The sequence below is a fragment of the Mycteria americana genome, chromosome 4 (assembly GCF_035582795.1).
Source record: "Mycteria americana isolate JAX WOST 10 ecotype Jacksonville Zoo and Gardens chromosome 4, USCA_MyAme_1.0, whole genome shotgun sequence".
NCBI lineage: Eukaryota > Metazoa > Chordata > Aves > Ciconiiformes > Ciconiidae > Mycteria > Mycteria americana.
The window spans coordinates 56,388,821-56,397,010 of NC_134368.1; the positions used below are offsets into that span (position 1 = coordinate 56,388,821).

At 44.2% G+C, this 8,190-nt stretch overlaps 1 long non-coding RNA gene across 2 annotated transcripts; it reads right to left on the reverse strand.

The window, feature by feature from the left end:
• Positions 1-3,745: 3,745 nt before the first annotated feature.
• Positions 3,746-7,692, reverse strand: LOC142409285 (uncharacterized). Of its 2 annotated transcripts, none has more exons than XR_012775553.1 (4): positions 7,635-7,692; positions 5,070-5,219; positions 4,335-4,513; positions 3,746-4,000 (listed from the first exon to the last, which is right to left on the reverse strand). It is a non-coding gene; the product is annotated as an uncharacterized LOC142409285 (long non-coding RNA). The 2 variants fall into 2 exon arrangements; XR_012775554.1 differs by having other exon boundaries at positions 5,070-5,275; positions 7,635-7,668.
• Positions 7,693-8,190: the final 498 nt, after the last annotated feature.

Below are 8,190 nucleotides of genomic sequence, written 5' to 3' on the forward strand. Positions count from 1 at the left end.
AATATGGAATAATTCTGTGAAACTCCAAATAGTTACTTTGTGCTGTAAGTGAGAATTTTCATAACTGAAAACAAGTTTCGTTCTAAGTAGTTACTGAAGCATGAACTGATTTTAGCAGACACATTTGTTCTTTATCAGAAAACACAGTACTGGAGGGACTACAGAGGATAATGCTTCCCTTGAGCTAGGGGATATTTGAAGTCAGCTCAGTCAGTGTTACTTGCTGACAGCCACTAGCATAGAAGAAATACAGCTGTTTCCTACTAGAGTGGTATCAGCTACTATATCTCAAACTCTCACTTCTATTTGCATAATGTTTCTGCTACCTACAGTGGATAGCTAAAAAAGCAGGGAGGGAGGCGTATCTGGTTGCTGTTTTGAAGTGGTATTTGCCATTGATTCTCCTACCAAAAAGTGGAAAGTAGACAGGGATGCAAATTCATCATGAATGTTTTGTCAGAGTTCTGTTCTAAGGAGTGTTTGGCCATGGAGAGGTTGAGTCTCCCTATGAGCAATTATGCTCATATTTCATCTGGTCTTTACCAAACATGCTCTCTCACCTGGCTAACAGGAGAAATTAACTGCCCAGTGCCTGCAACATTGTGTTCCCCAGTGGGATGGCTGCCTCATGCCATCTGGCTTTGCACCTCTCATTTCACTGATGGATCACACCTGATATTTGTGTTGAATCCTACACCACAACACTTTCAGAGCTGTCTGAGACCACAGACTTTAGAAGGAAAATGAGCAGAAAAGCTGTGCTTTTTACTTCTCTGTTTTACCTGCTGGGAAGCTGAGGCAACAGGTAAGCTGTAATGGATTTTCTTACAGCATCTCAGTAGATCAGTGGCCAGGTTTGCTGCGTGTTCCTGTACTCAGCAGTCAGTAAGAGGCTAGGGCAGAATGCTAGACACAAGCATCCTGCTTCAAAATCTCTCAGTCTGCTTTTCCTTTTTTCCAGGTGAACAGGGCCTCATCTTTGGGATGGAGTAGTATCCAAATCTGCATTCCTCTGCCATACGTTTTGGATATTCATTGAAACAGGGGGTTTTTTTAAAGACTTGAAACTGGAATTTGAAAGCTGCTGACTTAAGAAAAAGGAGCCAGGAAGGAGAGCAACAGAGAAGGGATCAATGTTTTTGGGCAGAAAATATGGAAACAGCACCTCCTTCAATTTGTAAAACACCCACTGAGGTCAGGGTGGGGTGGTCTGGCAATGAGTACAAATGTACAAAATCCTGCAGCCATTTGGGGCTGTCTGCACTCAGAGCACCACTGCTGTCTTACTTTCTGCTACTCTGCAGGTTGCCTGCTGTGCTCTGCAAACACACTCCTGTGGTTATTTTTGAAGCAGCTCCTTAAAACAGATGTCCTCATGTGTGTCTCTTCCCCGCTACATAAATAACAGTTTGCCTCATGCTCCTGCCATCCTTTTGAACTAAATTAAAAAAAAAAAAAGGAGGGGGAAAGAAGAGTATCCCTTCCCACTGGTGATTTCTGTTGTAGCTTTCATGGCACTGTCACTCTGGGGCATGTGTTCCCTTCGTGCCCTTCTTAGGGTGAGCTTCAAAGGTTTTCTCTTTCTGACCTTCTTTCCTGCCCTTCGCAGGATTCTTCCCTCTTTAATCCCTTTCCAGTTCTCTCCCACTTCTCCTTCTCTGGCTTCTGGAAGCACTGCAAACACCCCAAGTCTCATAGAAACTTCCTCTTGAGTAATACTACCGAGGAAGGATCCACACATACCAGTTACTATTTGTCTTTCTTGCATAGTCTTCCTGCAGGTAGCAGTACCATTGTTTGCCACCCATGCATGCCTGTTTTGGGTATCCCAGACTCTTCCGTTGAAAGGAATCATTCTTCTTAATCACTTTGTCCTTCACTTCTCTTGGCGATACTAACATCAGTATATTCCTAAAGAAGCAAATGGAATGTGTGCAGAATGGGCTGGCTTGAGATGCATGGATGCTGACCTGTTCCTGTGAACCTGATAGAACCAAGCCAGTAACACCAACAAAAGCCAGCTGATGACATCACTGGAAAGACCTGAACCAAACTACCATGCTTCCTCGTGCTCTCTCTTTAGAAACCAAGTCTGGCACATTCTTGCCAGCTCTCAGAGGATCTGCTCTGCTCTCCCACAAAGCAGCAAGCCCCAACTTGGACTTCTGGCTTCCAAAGAACATGCAGGAAGCAGCCTTCGCTCCAAGATTATGTAACTTTTAAACACTTATTTTTAGGTGTTGAATCTAGGGGAATCAGCCAAGCAATCAATCAGACTGTCCATTCCAATGATTAAAGTATGTGCTGAGTTGTGGGAAAACATATGAAATAAAATATCCTTGATAGAATATTTGGCCTAAATGTCATTATCTGGTATCTTTTATGCACACAGGGACTGATTCTGCTAGCCTTGCTCACAAGAGTAGCCAGGAAGTATCCTTACAGGTTTAAAGAGAACTGATCAATAAGCTACTTCTCGTGAGTGGAGGAAGCAAGCACAAGCCAGCAGAGGTAGAGGCAGAGGAATTACATAGGCCTACGGACTTTGAGCCCACACGTGAAATCCCAGCTCTGAGCAAGTCAACAGGAGTTTTGCGATTTTGGCTGGGGGTGGAGAGGTTTTACCACACAGCTTATTGGGCAACACTCCTACCAAAGTACAAAACAAAAACCAATCTGCAGAGCCAAGGGCTTAGATCAAGATAAGAATATTTTCCTCTGTAGCCAAGGCCCTGTGTACAATCACCAATTACGCCACTGGAAGCTAAAACGAGAGTATAGTCTATAAAATGCAACATCTCAGAGACATTCCTGGTGGTGTAATAGCATTCCTGAATGGCTGTTGTAGTGCTGTTGTCAACAAGGCCTCTAGAATGCTAAACAAGGTTTCAACAATTGCTAATGCCACTCAGTTATATTTGCTTCTTTCTAAGTGACTGAAAAATTATCAGACTGTCTGTTTCCACTCCTCCTCTTTGCCTGGTGTCTCTGAGAGCAGGGTCCTATGATCTTGGGTATCTGCAGAAGCTTTGTTACTGGTGGCACGGGGATTATAAACAGACCATAATGTAGGGACAGGGTTTAAATTGGACTCATAAGGTTCAGAACTTCTTTTACTGTTTGTATCTTATTTTTTTTACCATGTAGTCTCTTTCTCTTAACAGCTGTGCTCCCCCTAATGCTAGAAAAGGAAAATAGCCTTCTACTATTCAGTGCTGTCTAAGAGGACATTCAAAGATGCTTCACACACAGACAGGCCTTCCACACCCTGTGGAGGTTTTCAGCCTTATGTTACATCTCCCAGCATGACTTGGCCAACAGAAGAAACTGAGAATGCGAGTGTTGCCTGCTAGGCACAGCTCTGTGCTATGCTGTAAACTATTACACAATTGCTGTTTTAACATGGAAAGTGTATCTCAGTTGTGATTTGGGCGGGGGGTGGGGTGGGGGTGGTCACTGGTCCAACTGCTCAATAGTGGGAAAGGGAAAACTTTAGCTGTTGCTCTGCTGAAGAAGGGGGGGAGAAGAAGGGGGGGAGAAGAAGGGGGGGAGAAGAAGGGGGGGAGAAGAAGGGGGGGAGAAGAAGGGGGAGAAAGGGGAAACCAAATCCAAACCCAGTGTGACATGAGCCTGGAGATACACACTAAAGTTACACTACAGGGTTCCAGATAGTAGGCATGTTAAAAAACACCCCCACCCCAGACACAAACCCAAAATAAAACAATTTAATTAGGGGAGACAAAGTAAGATCAAACAATCTTAGCCCCACAGAGCAGCTGTGTTGGGGCACACACAGGCTCCAGCCTCCTTTTGCTGGCACACGGAGCCCATGGGCTATGATACGAACATGGTTACACAGAGCTAAAAGGACACACTGACAAAGGGTCAGGTCACGTAGACCGTGTTTCTTCTTCATGGGCTTGTGGGGTAAGGGTGAGATCATAGTGCAAGCCTTCAGCAGGACCGAGAAACACTCAGTCTAGCTACGGTACAGCATCCTCTGTCAGAAACGTTGAAGCTCTTAGCACGTTAGCGGGAAAGTGAAGGAAACGAAGGCGGCAAAGGCCTCTCAGTGTCCTTACCCACTGCAATGGGCAGGGGCTTAAAATCCCCAACATACATGTTTCAATTACAACTCAAAATAAATAGCTCACTGTCAGCACGGTATAGGAGAGGGAAGGAGAGCACCGACAGGACATTCTCTTTAGGGGAATAGGTTGAGGATGGCAGACAGTAGCACAGGACACCTGCTCTAGGACGTGCTTTCCCATCCCCACCAGGATGACACCTCTCCCTCCCTCCCTCCCTCCCTCCCACCGCAGCCCAGACTTCACCTCTCCCATACAGCCATCCTGGCAGCTGGGAGGCTAGGCCAGGAAAACTCATCCAGCGTGGACGTGACACCATGCCTCTGGCAATGGAAAGAGCTTGCTGCAGGTCATTTCTCTCTTCACCCTGCCACAAAAGCCTGAGACACCTCCTCCAGACACCTTCTGAACCCTGCTGACACCAGCTGAGAGAAAAAAAAATAGCGCTGTTTTAGTTAATTTTAAACCAGTGAAAGCTGATTATTGCTTAGTAAGCCTAATCCATGCCTGCTCTCTAAATACAAAGGGAGAAGTATGTATGTTTTCCTTTACATAGCAAAGGAAAGTAGACTAGGATGAGAATCTTTTTAGGAATTATGAATCAGAGGACTTGATGAGAGCTGTCCAGTTTGATCCTTTTTCTTTCTAACTACCATTGCAGCCAGGAGTTGAAATTCCGCTGCACTAAAGCTCTCAGCACAGCGTGGTCAGCTGTGTGCTATCAACACTCCCGTCCTGCAGGCTCACTCACACATTAAAAAAAATATTCCTGCATGTCAGAAGCAGCAAATTTCAAAAGCAGCAGCAGCCAGCAAAAAATCATGGAAACTTAGGTGCCCACAACAGCTGGCACAAAGGTTTAGCAATACATGCCATGCTGACTGCATCAAACCATGGGCAACAGATGTACTTTGACACCAAATCTTCTTTCTTCACATTTAGGTGTATTAACTGTTTGAGTAAGGGCTTCCTCCCACATACGTATTTTCTGTCCCCCTTAATGCATGGCATTCTGCCACCCAGAGAGCAAAGTACGTTCACCTTCTTGTTCAGGTCACAGAACAACTCCAGCCATGCTTGAAGCTAAGCAGTCTCCCAGCTGCCACCACCCGAGTCTCACATCAGTTGAAGCTGATTTAAAGGCAGCAGACATCAAAGTCATGTCAAGCAAAACTGATCCATTCCTCCTGCAAAAATTACACCGGGGAAAGGCAAGGGCAGGCAATAACAGTCCACAGATCTTCTAAAAGAATGTGGTGTGAGGAGCAGAGCTGTACTGAAATGAAAGCAATGCAAGGAGGCTGCTAGGTTGGCCACATCCTCTGAAGACAGGGGAAGGTAGCAGCTTCATCTGCAACCATTACCTGTCTTGGCCCTCTGGCAATAGAGCCAGGAGAAGAGAGCAATACCTGCATTCTGATTCCCCTTCTCTCTTTCTGCAGATGGCAAATACTCAGATTTTCAGATTGCTTTTATGCCTTCCCATGCTTCATCACAGCAATTATTTGCAGGACACTCAGTGCTTCTCTGTTTGACCTGTTCTGAGCTGTCTCCTCCTTAGACTCGGATCCTTCCTTCAGCCTCTTCTGCTTTGTAATCTTTGCTTTTCTATTTGCATGGTTTGCTGGGAGGATGAAGGCGTTGCTTTCCTTACCTCCCTGCAGTGGTGAAACCTGACAGATTTAACTTAAGCCATAGCTTCTCTATTGCTGTCATTGTAATGAGAAAACAGATCTCTGCTCTTCTCAGGGCTTTCATTATAGATACATACCAGATAAACTTGGCCCACCTGTACAAGATTGAATGACAGCCTTAAAATACTTGAGGTCCTTCGAATTTGATCTACAACGCAATTTTTAAATGGCATGAGTACTAGCAAAATGGCACCAGCATGACCTTATAGGTCTATATAATCCCTAAATGAAAAAGCTTATGTTAATCCTGCAAGGCTTAAAATCAGTTTCTAATACAGACTGAACAGAGTTAATGGAACCAGCAGATCCATGGATCCAGCTGCACTCAGTCCTGATGCCTCATACTAGGGGTGGACACCTTTTCTAGTGCAGGCAAGGCCTATATGAGTAACCCTTTGGTAAGCATCACCCAGACTGGTCTGGAAGGAGCTTGGTATCGTTCAGTTTGCGGCAAACAGCCATGGAGGGTTTCTTACAGGCTTGCACACCAAAGCAGTGATTCTGATGAGAATGAAATAATGAGCATCTGGGGCTTGATGACATACAGTGACAGCGGAAAAACTGCAGGTGGGTGCCATCATCAGTAACAAGATACTATAAATGTTCATAAGTTTGTAAGTGCTTTTCTTTAGGGATAGTCGTATGCCGGAGCAGCACTAGTCTGCCACTGGGAGCCTTGCTCCCCTACAGACATCAGCAGCTTCTAATTGTCTTCAGTGCAGTTGCTTTATCGTTATCAGCAGGGCCCACAAAATTGTTTGCAGAGCAGCAGGCTGGTCAGGTTATCTGGCAGCCTTAAAGCTGTCTCTTTCTGACAAATACCACATGTTCTGCTCTAGCAAGGGGCTAACCCTTACTTGGAACAGTAAAACAAGCCTAGTGGCAAATAAAGCTGAAGTCAGATCCAATGAGTAAATCCAAAGGGAGGCCTGGTAGCGTCAGGCAGCCAGGTAAGTTTGAAACCCGGACTTCCACAAAATAATACTGACAGCGACTGCAGATCAGATCCATTATCTGCTGTACGGGCCCAGACTGGCAGGAGCCATGTGCACTGTAAAAGTGGGCCTTGCCTTTGGTTGTGAGAAAAGGTGTGATCTTAGTTTATATCATCTAAGGCAAGATAACTAATACAAGGTAAGTGAGAGAGCAAGCCAGCTGTATTTTTAACAAGAGCTAACAGGATGAAACAACTGACTGGCACCATGCAGTGCTTAGTGCCAGTGTGACTCATACCAAAAGTGCGAACAGCTCTATCCTTGATAGGATATGAACTATCACACACTAATAACATTTTTTTCCCCGACCAAATGTGTATCCATAAAGTCAGAGAATAGGAAGCACGTCCTTCCCCCCTTGGGTAAACCACCTAAAGACATGGAACATCTGTCACTATGTAACTTTTTCATGGAGCCATTTCCTATGGCAGATGTACATTTACAGAAGGCCATCCTGTGACAGATACCACAAACAATTGCTTGTGGGAAAAAATACTTTTGTCTTGTGATTTCATGTCCCTTTTCCATTGGCTTTCCATGGGCATGACTGAGTTTTAACCCGACTGGTTGCAAGAAGAAAATGAGCTCATCCATTCACAGTATACTCACATTTAAGTAGTATATTATACGTGTTCCCAGAGTCCCTTAGCAGCAACGGCAGCCTCCAGTGCAAGAATGCCTAATCACATTTACGGAAAATTATAGAGCAACAACAAGCCATGCACTTTGGGCACAATCCCTGAAGTCAATGAAAATTTGTTTATACCTTCAGTGATACCTGACAGCAAAGGAACAGTTCAGATGATTGTTTTAATAAGATGTTACGCACAGAGTCAAAAAGCCAAAGCCCTACTTACAGTACCAGAAACCTAAGGATCAGAAGCCTTCTTCAGTCCTACCTCCTTGATCAAAAAGATGCCCTGTTCCTCTTTGAACCTTTGTTAAAGCTAACCAGGCTGAGCTGTCAGCATGACTCAGCAGCAGTCACATCCAGTTTCCACATTTAGCTTTTGAATCTCATGCACACAGTTTACCACTACGTTACAGGTCTCTCTTTAAGAAACTTTAAGATAGAGACACAAAACACAGCCTATGCATTACATCTAGGTCCATAACACAAGTACGGTTACTTCAATTAAATACGAGGACTGAAATAAAATGCAAACTTGGTGTATGTATAAATCTTAAAGTCTTCCCCCACCCTACTTTTTTCAAAGGAAAGTAGATTATAGCTGGAATTTTCTGTTATTTGAGCTTGTCTTCTATCATTTCTTGAAAGATTTGCATCCCCTTACCCTTGGAATGTAAAAAATGTATATTAAAGAAGCTATTATGTGGATTGGCTGGTATTTTTGTAAGCTTAAGAAAAGTTTTATTAATAGATTACAGTAAAGATGTGTGAAAGTTAATTTT